The 10,852-nt window shown below is 47.5% G+C and overlaps 1 long non-coding RNA gene across 1 annotated transcript; it reads right to left on the bottom strand.

Moving 5' to 3' along the window:
• Positions 1–1,132: 1,132 nt before the first annotated feature.
• LOC106029744 (uncharacterized) lies at positions 1,133–2,711 on the bottom strand. The gene is made up of 3 exons (XR_007165344.2): positions 2,637–2,711; positions 2,254–2,302; positions 1,133–1,263 (listed from the first exon to the last, which is right to left on the bottom strand). It is a non-coding gene; the product is annotated as an uncharacterized lncRNA (long non-coding RNA).
• Between the last annotated feature and the right edge of the window lie 8,141 nt (positions 2,712–10,852).

Here is a 10,852-nt window from a genome sequence, read left to right on the forward strand (position 1 = left end):
TCCCATCAGCCTGGAAGGAAAGCTGGGAATAAAATGATATCTTTGAACTTTGTAAATGACGAATGTTAGGTAAGGAACAAATTCTTCTCCCTGCTGACTTGAATGCTGTCACTATGCTCTGGTTGCTGATGAAACCAATGGAGCAAACTACATGGTCAGGTCTAATGAGTTCCATCAGTTGTTTCTCCTTTGGAATATCTCGTCCTTTGTTTGAGCCTTTATCTGATTCATGCTTTAGTCAAGGTGATTTTGGTGGGAGGTTTCCTGTTCGTGTAACTCTGCTCCCTGTTAGCAGCCTTGGGTGGTGGAGTCCTCTATACAAACCTAAGACACAGATCATGTTATGCTGGTGATAACTACATCAATTTTAGCATCTAACCGTCAGTGAAACATTGTTGGCAAAATCAGCCCAAATTTCTAATGTGTAGTAAAATGGGGAGAAGTTGAACAGAGGATAGGGATGTTGGGGGTGGTGGTGAGACAGAGACAGCTGTCTGACCCTGGGGTACCATGATTGGCAGTCTCCTCACATCCTCAAGGGATAGTTTGAATGTGGAGGGAGTAGGAAAGACAAGTGGTAAGACTTCTGTGGCCATGGGCACTCACCCTTCCCTGCCGTGCCTGCTGGGATCATCATCTCTTTGACACACAATTGCTTCTGTTATTCTGAGCTTAGTTGCCTGAATGTGTCTGATTTTGTAGTCTTTTTTTGTACGTGTCCCTCTTGAGTAACATACACGGCTAGTACCACAAAGCTCAGAAGTGTCTTGGGTTGTGGAGAGAAAGAGAGGAAACAGGTATGCGAACTGTGGCATTTAATGGGTCCAAGGTGAAGCCTTGTCAGGGTCAGAAATGAGAAGGAATAGGACCAGGTGCAGAAATAGTTGTGATGCTGGGGCAGTGTAACACGGGGGGGAGGGGTGAGACCTTCGGCTTTAAAGCAGCCCTTGAGGGAAATAAAGGCAGGCCTTGGGCAAAGCTACTGCTGCTTTTCTTTAGGGCAGTTCTTAGCAAGGAGCAAGCTGACCTTGAACACAGCCAGCTGCTACTCAGGTCTAAAGCCCTGGAATGGGGACAGCACACTCCAGCCTTGGCACTCCTTTCTGCCACATGTGCACGAGGGGTTTCCTCGCACTGTTTTATGGTCCTCATCTTCTCATCCTGTTTGGGAGACAGCACCTCTGCTGTCAGAGTCTCAGGAAGTTCTGAAGGCACTGACTTCCCTGGGTGATTTTCTGTATTGGTGCTGTGAAGGAGGAGTTCCTGTTCAAGGAAAGGAAAAGAGACGTTACTGTGACAAACACATGCAAAGTAAGTTCTAATTACTGCCTCGCAAAGTCAAATATTTGTTGCAAGCAGAGGACTAATTGTGGGGGGAGGGAGCGGAAGTAGAGGCTCGTGGAGTGTAAGTGGAACAGATGCCCGGACGCCTTGGGGAAACGCAGCTTTCCTCTACAAATCAGAGCTTTAAATTACAAGGCTTTTACCAAAGAGAACAGTTGTGAGAAGTCGTCTGCTCTCATTTGCGTAATGGCTTCTGTCACTGGTGATTAGACACAGGATGAAGGAAAAGAAATTTGACAATTAGGAATGAGCGATCATTAATCAGAATCTTTGTTAGAAGGAGGGAAGGGGGGGAGAATATCCCTCAAACAATGGAGGCAGCCACAAGAGCCACAGTGAAGTCCATGAGATGCATAACTGAGTGCTACCGTTGCTCCACAGAGCCCCCTCCGCCTAGATGTGGAGCAGCAGCAAGGGTCTCAGCTCTGATGAAAGGCTTGTGGAGGAAGGCAGCTGGGTAAAATCTTCCCCATGCTGCTCAGTAAGTGTCACCTGTATGCTTAGTAAGGGAGATGTTGTATCTTGGAGCCCTCTCCTTGCCCTATCAACACCTTGTGCTTCCTTCTCAGTGCCTGCCCGCACACTGCCAGCAGAAGGCACAGAATCAACTTGCTAAACTTTTCAGACTCCTTTCCCCCAACCTTACATGCAGCCTTACAGATTCTGGTGTAGAGCAGAGCTGGAATGGGCATTGACTGGCACATGGAAAGAGAAGGATGAGCAACATGAAAGCAGTTCCAGCTCTTCTGATAATGCCATTGCCCACAAGAGCAAGGAGGAACCTGATGGGCTGCGTGGCAGATAAATAAAAGAAGGTACTTGTGACCTCTCTTTGTCATTTGCTGGCTTAGCTCATCAGACAGCTATGCACAATAAAGTATATGTATTTGGTTTTTGCTTGTTTGTTACCTGTTTTTCCTACAGCTGTCATCCTTGAAGGTGTCCTGTGTGACTGCTACTGCAGGGAGGCACAAACAGAGGTACAGTGAACAGAATAGCACCTACCTCACACTGAGCAGATGCCTACCCCTCAGATGAAGGCTTATAGTCTTGTTCAAGCAAGGTGTGACTGAAGGGATAGATGAGGTGCAGTGCTTACGCTGAACAGATCTGTAGGGATATAGCATCTTCGTAAAACCCCATACTTTCCCTAGAACAGCACTTAGAGCACTACATACTGAGCATGTATTGGGGTCTCTCCTTACTGAACATAAAGCTATGCCTCTCTAGCAGCCACTAAGTATTTTAGTTTTGGTAGGCTAGACTTTACAAGCAGGATGTAATCAGTTTACCTAATGCTCGACTTGATCAGTAAGTCAGTGGCCAGCAAGGCGCAGAGGGATGTTCAACCCAAAAGCTAGTTTGCCTTCAGAATTATAGCCCTGACTGTTCCATCAACTCTGTCACAATAGCTTGCACCTGTTTGAAACTTTCAATCTATTGGGAAATATATGGAGAAAAGGGAAAAATGGGTAAGGTATTTGAGTTCTCCAAACAGAAATAGTTGTGCATTATATATATATATATATATATATATAATGCGATAAGTCTATCATTATCTCCACCTGTAGCTCCACAACCATTTCCTGGTTCCACCAAACACTGTCACACAGAGAAAATCACCTTAAATGTACACAACTTGTAGAACCATGGCAGTAACTTGCGCCTGGGTAGAGAAAACTAAGTGTCTTTATTGGGTGTGATTGCAAGGAAAAATCACCATTCATCAGCTGGAAAAAGCAGTAGCTAGTTGATTGCATACGTATGTGCACACAGTGTTTGCCCAGGCAAACAGCAGGGTGAAGGTTAAGCACAGGAAGGGTATTTAGGAGTGAGTGTCTGGCTGGCTAGCTAAAATCAAAGGACATGAGGATATCATGGTGTTATAGCAGATGTTAGGAGCTTTAGGCATATTGCAGTAGGGGTAGGGTTCATGTGAGCTGAAGTGGGTGTTATTGCAGTGGAAAGCTGCAGTTCTCATCCTCAGTTCTCTAAAAATTGACATGTTGTATATGTATTTCAAAGTCTTGTCATGTTAGATATTTTAGTGTGGTTTATAGGAAGAGGCACTGCATCTGATTAGATCAACAAATACAACTTGGGAGGGAGGATGACAGACCATTTGTGGGGCAAACAAGGTTGCTTGGTGTATCTTATCAAGACTGGAGCTTACTGGATTCATTGATTTCAGTGACAGCTTCTGTCTTTGCAAGGCTGGGTCATTCACTTGAGGCAGAGGTCTCCATCAGGGTGATTATTCTTTCTGTGACTGGAAATCAAAGCAGATATTTCCAAAGGGGAGAGCTGAATCTGTTTCACCCCATTCCTAGCTGACTCCAAGTTCAGACAAATGATAGCACTTGGATTTTCAGCCTCTTCTTTTCATCCTCACATTTTTTGCAGATGGTAAGGTAGCTTGTTGTGATGTGGGACTGCTGTCGGAATACCTCACAAACATGCCGTAAGCCCTGAGAACGCCCAGGCTTTGACATGACAAGGTATTGCCCTTGCTGTAAGAGGTGTCACTGAGCTGGGTGGCCAGAGCCTTCGGTGTGATTTTCATCTCAGAGTTTCAGCTGTGTTTTTTCCTGAACAGTCAGCATTGGCCATCTAATGCCTTGACAAGGAGGACCTTTGGGCTTGACTTTGTAACCCTTTGGAGAGCCAGGAAAGAGGGAATGCTATCCTGTGCTGAGGTAAGCTGTGTTATCAGATCTGCTGCACACCCTAAGCTGCTGAAGCCCCCCTGGCCTCATGTGGGGAGCTGTGTCAGGGCTCTAGCTGAGCTGAAAGCAGCTGGAGGAGTGAGGTCAAATTGTTGATTTGCATTGACAGACAGTCCTGGTGCCTGCAGGGAGGGCACGTGGGGTGGGTAGCAGCATCCAAGGGGCTGGATGCTGTGGGAGGGCTTAGTGCCAGGGGTTCTGGACTGATTGTCTCCAGATTGTTGAACATCCTCTTCAAAGACTCATGTCTTTGGCAGTCTCTCAGAAGTTACTCTTACCCATCTCTTTCACTGGGGTAAAATGCTTCTAGCAGCAAACAACTAGTGGTACTGGTGGGTGGTTAGGTCAAATGCCAGCCACTACTAGCTGTGGGGCTGGAGGGTGTAGGGTCAGTAAGGCCTTCCTTGGCATTTGAAGCAGCAAGCTCCTGTGAACTGTGGATGCTTGCGGAGCTGGGGAGTTGCAGAGCTGTGTCACTTGGTCTGTTGGGTCTGACACTGCTCTGGCAGAGCAGCCTTTAGGGGCTGTATTTGGGGTGGTGCAAGTCTGCAGGGTGAGCAGGGGTGGGAAACTGCAAGTGGAGTTTAGGGCTCTGAAGGACCAATTTTTTTGCCACCAAGCCACTCCAAGCACAGCCCTTGCTTCTACCTCTTCCCTGGCACAGAGGCAATCCTGTGTCTCCTGCTTTTGCTGTTTGTTTATAGCTCTCCCCATCCCATCTGTCTTTCTCTCCTCCTTCCTCCCCTTCCTTCTCCCTCCCTCTCCCTCCTCCCCCTCATTCCCTGTAAGCGATTAATCATTTTGACAGGCTCAGCGATGGCCTTTATTTCCTTGAGGCAGCCAAGAAATGTCTGTGAGCACCTTCCCTGACACCCCTCATGTTCTCTCGCCAATCAGATCAGCCACTTCTCCTGGAGTGACACCTCCAGAAATGTGGGGAGGAGGCCGGGGAGGGAGGAAATTCCAGCAGATCCAGCTGGGAAAGCGGGCAGTGGGGCAGGATCCAGTTGGGGTGCCATGTGGGCTCCCGTTAGCTGTGATGGATATGTCATTTCACTATAGCTTGAATGTGTCATGCTTCCCTCCCTCCCTCTCCCCAGGCTTCCCTTCAAATCTTGGTTTCATTGCAAAGGCAGTTGGGAAGAAATCAGGCTGCTCGGAAAAATATCACCCTCCAACAGAGAGGCTGGAGGGAAAAGCTGTTGGAGAAGAAAGATTAGTAGGCTGGGATTATCAAGGGAAAACAAATGGGAATGATTTTGTAGAGGGCCTTCCCGGGGAACTTGCCTCTGTCTGGTGCAGGAAGTAGCACCTGTATCTCTGCCTTGGTTCACCTGCACCCGTGTGTTGTCATGAGGGGAAGGTCTTGGGCCACCCTACATGCTATTGCAAATGCTCTGCCACCTACCTAGAATGAAGAAGGGGTGGATCAGGCTCCCTAACAGATTTTTTAATATACTATAATCAAGCTTTACAGCATCCTCCATCCCCTCAGCATGGAACCAAGGAATGCCATACTTCTAGAGTTATTTTTTCTCCTCTTAGCATGAAAGTAAATACCCTCCACAGCAGGAAGGAGCAGCCCACAAATGACCACTCTGCCTAGGACTTCTGGGGAAGTCTAAAGACCCTTTGTGCAATGCAAAGCATTGAAATGAGCTTTTACAGAAGCACAGGAGGTAGTGAAGGAGAAAAACTAGTAGTCAGATGAAATGTGATGTAAAGATCTTGCACAAGGGGGTCATGTATCATAAGGCAGGAGACTAGATATAGTGACCTAAGGGATCCTCTCTAGTCTCATGTTCCTGTTAGACAAGTAATAAGGCCTGAGCTGAGCCCAGAAGACTGTGAACAGACTCCTGGTGGATGAAAGGTCCTAGACTAAGACTGTCCCAACTTTTCAAGAAGGGTAACCAACTCTTCAAGAAGAGTAAAGAGCAGGACAGATGGAAGGAGGTGTCTGTGCTTGGAAGCCGCCACCTTTTGCTCAAAACCACCCCTAGCTCAATGTAGCTATGCCTCTGGGAGGAGTAGTCAGGCAAATGATAGCTCCCCAGAGTCAAATGGAAGCTTCACCCTCTTATGAAGCATTGATACCCACTATTCACCATGTGAGCTTGGGTCTTTGTCGTACACGATAGGCATAAGTCAGCAGGGCCCACTAGTATCAGGCTGGATAGGTTTAGAGAAGTTGCTGAGGGAAAACCACAACCTCACTCCAACACCTCCCTGTTATTTGGTTCCTCCTTATAAAAAGCTTGCCCTTGAGGTACAGGCCTAAGAGCTGATACAGCCCAAGTCCAAAAGGAGTGCAGTGAACTCACCTGGAATAAAATGTCTTTGCTCCTTGCAGGCTGACTGCATCAGATCTCTAGAAGGTAAGAAGAGTGGAGCAGAAGAGGAGTTAATAGGCACTTTCCAGCAGACGAAAAGGCAGTGAGCACTCCATGTGACAGACATGCTGCCCCATGTCTTGGGAGTGACCTCTGCCAAAGTCACTGCTGAGTTTCTCCAAACCAGCATTCTTAAGGAAATATTGATTTTGTGCTGGTCATGCTAAGCAGTGTTGTTGAGCAAAAGGCTATAAATGCTTAGCAGAGCAGTGGTGGCCAGGCCAGTTGATCTGGCTTTCTTTCCACTGGCTTGTGCTCGTGTATCCGTAGTGAGGAACGCTGGCTTTGTGATCCCAGGCTAGTTACTACTAATGGCTTCAGTGCCTCTTCTCTAGTGCAGGGTATTTGTGTGCTCCCTTGTGAGCAGTCAGGGGTGGGAGTTGTTTTGTAGTAGGGCTTTATTTTTCCAGCAGAAAATAGCCAGGACTGTTTATATCCATTAATAGGAAGTAATGTTTCTTTACTGAATGTAGCGTAAGAAGGACACATGGTGAACGTCTTAAACAGTTTATCTCAGTTGGAGTTATCTCAGTTGGAGTTTTCAGAGAGAATGCAGGAGATCAGCAGAAATGAAGTCTAACCAATGTAGCTAATGCTGGTTATTCTAGAAAGACTGTTTTAAATCACGAACAGCCCAGATAGTATCTGGGTCTTTCAGGGTTCCTGCCTGTTGCGTGCACTCAAGATTTTGAATCACATTGCACTGCAGTGACAAAACGTGTGTCTTTGCCCTCTCATGCCACCAACAGCAAAATACAATACTGTGTCTCTTGGCAGAGTTTACCAGTAGGGCAGGCTCAGGTGGATGATACTCGGTAGAGAGCTTTTAATCATCACATGCCAGATTCTTGTCAGTTCTCCCAGTGAGTGTCCATACCATGCACCAGAGAGAATGGGATGAGGTAGGGTGAAGGCAGAGCTGTTTGCAGACCTAAAGCAGCATTGCCACATCAGCACGATGCTGAGGGCTGGCTCAGTACCGTAGAGGGCTGAGACAGTTCAATAAATGAGCTTGTATGGGGATATCAGTGCTGCTGTGTAGATGAATCCGTTGCTTGTTCTCTCTTGGAAGGCTGCGGCCTGGCACTGCCATGGCCCTAAGCCAACTGGAGTGAATTGTACCCTGTCCTCAGGCAGGGGCTGACCTTCCTGCCAGGGTGCTGTGTGCTGCAATGGGGTGGCAAAGTGACCTTCCAGCTGCAGATGGGAAGGTGTTGCAGTTGGGAGCCGCGATCCACACTGTGGACAAGCTGGACAGTGCCCAGGTAGCTGGAGGCTGAAGGAGAAATTGCCCCTGCCTTCAGGGGTGCAGTATCCAACTTCAGAACATGTCCGTGCTGCAGGGAGGGGAGAATGATCAAAATCCCTTCGCATGCTGCACTGTTGCCATCTCTATGAATTTCTGCAGGTTCACATGCTAAATATCCTTATAGTGGCCTGGGTCATCCCATGTCTCCTGGAAAATCTGAGATATCCTCAGTTATTGGCAACCATCTCCACGTTGTGCAGCTGTTCCAGACATCTGAGCAGTACCCGATGCTTGATGGGAAAGCTGGAGCATGAGGCTAACTTGGCGTGCTCCTTTTAGGTGGCAGAGGTGCTTGTGCCCTTGGGGTCTTTGCAACTGGATGTTGGGTCAGCTGCACCTAGGAATCTAAAATTTTGAGGTGCCCCGGCCAGTGTGGAGACGTTCATGTTTGGGCTCTGTCTATCTGGGCTGCTCTGAATGTTATGGATGTGTTGCTGCTGTCTTTGCGGAGTGGATGAAAGTGTTTGTGGTAAAATGTAATCAAGTGGAAAATTGCAGTGCATATAAACACATATGGCACTCAATGACTGGGCATTAGGCACAGTGACTGCAGGCAAAAAAAATTATCTGTAAACGTTTCGCAGCAAGTTTCGAAATCTTAAAGAACAATAAGATATTAGCAATTTAATGGGGTGATTCAGCGAGGCAGCGATCCTTGGGTTGGGAGAACGAGGATGCATGCAGCTGCAGTGACGGGAGCGGCTGGGATTACTCAGCCAAGCTCAACAAGCCCTGTCTGTCAGCACAAGACAGCTGCCAAAGGTTTCCTTCACATGGCAAGGTGGCTGTGCTTGGAGAGAAGAGAGCCAGGAGGTGGCCTGTGAACCTTACCAGTGCCACCTTCCAGCCTCCTCCAAGAGCCTGCTGTTTACAGCAGCGTTTGGAAGAGGCTGTGTGCGGTCAATGAGGCAGAACTGATGGGCGAGGTGGATCAGGCCTGGCTCAGGTTGGGAGCTGCAGAGTCACTGCAGGTTAACGGCTGGCTTGGCCTCCCAGAAAGGGAGCACCAGGTCCCGTTCACTTTCTGTGCTTCCAGGCTCCGTCTGTTGTGCTGCCTGGGGTACCACATTCTCAGCCACTGCAGAGCCTGCAGCAGTTCATATCCTTCCTGGGAGCAAGCATTTTTCATCCTGCCAAGGAGCCGTGTCATCTACTGGAACTGAACTTGGGTCTTTCACACACAACACCGTGGGATCCATCCTGGATCTGGTGGCCAGACTTGCTCGGCAGTTAATGAGGGAACAGCTTTGGAAGGAGGGAGGCTGCCAAAAATGGAAATCCCAAGGGTATTAGCAGCCTGGTCCAGCAAGGCCTGGTTGATTCCAGCCCTGTCTGGTGTGAAGCCTTCCTGGACTAACCTAAATGAAATAGAACACTCTGGATAGAATTGGTGAGAATAGTGATGGGAGAAGCTTTTAATGAATTGCTGTTAAATGATGTTTATTTTCATTATATCTTTTTAGCCATTTAAGAAATTCCTGCTTTTAATCTTATCTGTTTAAACATGGTATAGTAGAAAGAAAGATTATATTTATTGCCTTGTGTTGCTTGCTGATTTGGGCACTCATAGTGTTTACTTCTATAAGGATGCTTGCTCTTCTTGCTCTTCTTCTACTATGGAGAAATTGTTGTCCTACTAGCAAATCAAGCTGAGGCATTCCTACCTCTAATGAGTACAGATGCATTTTCCTACAGAATTTCTCTCTTACTTTAACCTTCAAACAAAGGCAACCCTCAAAGGACACCCCCCCTAAAAAAAAATAAATATTCTTCTGTGGTGTCAACTTAAAATTTGAAGTTCTTCTCAAGACTTGTCCCTTTCAAAGGGCTCTGCATTTGCTTGAACTACCTTCCTCCTTACTTCATTCTCTACTTTACTTTCTGTGATCTGTATTTTTTTTTACCTTTTTTTCATCTTTTCTTTTAATATTACTGTGCTACTGCAGCAGTAAATCCAGGTGGTTTGAGTCTCGCTCCCTTACATTAAAAAAGGGGGGTGAATGAGGCTCCTTGCTTGCTCGATCCCACCTGCCCTTTTCTCTGTCCGTTGTCCAACTCCTCTTGTGAGCCTACATAAAAACTCACACTCGGGACCTTCTTCAGACTTTCCACTGTGATCTACATTTGCTCCAAGTGTCACGGATTTTGAATTCTTTAGAGGTGAGTGACTTCACTCACCCTGCCCTTGAGCTGGAGTTGGCTCACTGTTTGGCAGGAAGCCTCCATGTCAAGGGAGCCGAGCTGTGGTTTGGTTTTGAAGGGATTCAAGTGGAAGTAAACGTGTGAGGGCTGGATTTTCTTGGAGGTGTGTTTGTGTGAGGCATGCGTCGGCCTAGATAAAGGTCTGGCGTAACTGGGGTCCTAGCATAATTCTGTGTGAGCTCTCAGTTATGGCATGAGTGGATGGACAGGAAGGGCCTCTGAAGGATGACACGTGTGTTTTCCTTCTGGCTTATCACCGGGTTAGGAATAGAAACATACTCCTCTTGCTTACAGTAGCAGGTGGATTGACCCTAAGGCAAACTGGAAATGGTGGGGCTGATGAAGCACACATGCAGGCTGTTCCTGCAACAGATTATGAAGCCACCTGAGTCCCTGTCCCACTGTCCCCACCCACATGGAGGCTATGATACTGGAGGCAGGTCTGCCTGTCACACCTGAAAGAGCTGTACAGCTCAAGCACAGCCAGGGAGAGATTTTAAGTCAAGAAGCAGCTGTTCAGTCACTCAGTGTAAGCTCGTGGGTAACTAGGGGAATTCTCCTGGTTTCTTTTGTCTAAACCCTCCTTCCCAAAGGGCCTCCTGTCACGGTTTGAAGGCACTGGGACAGAAAATCCACCGCTGTTCTGAAGAATTTGCTCCAGAGGTGAAAGGCCCCCATTGCTTCATGTAAAGCTCATCACGGGATCTCATTTTTGCCTGGTCTGCTTTTACTGTTTCTGCAGGTTCTTCTCTTTCTCTGTCAGTATCAAGAACCTGTTTGGAAATGGGCATGCTCCCCTGCCCCCCAGCAATCAAGCTGATTGAACTCTGGGTTCACTTGGCCTGCAGCTGCCCCTGCTGAAGAAGAACCAGACCTTA

The sequence above is a fragment of the Anser cygnoides genome, chromosome 7 (assembly GCF_040182565.1).
Source record: "Anser cygnoides isolate HZ-2024a breed goose chromosome 7, Taihu_goose_T2T_genome, whole genome shotgun sequence".
Lineage (NCBI taxonomy): Eukaryota > Metazoa > Chordata > Aves > Anseriformes > Anatidae > Anser > Anser cygnoides.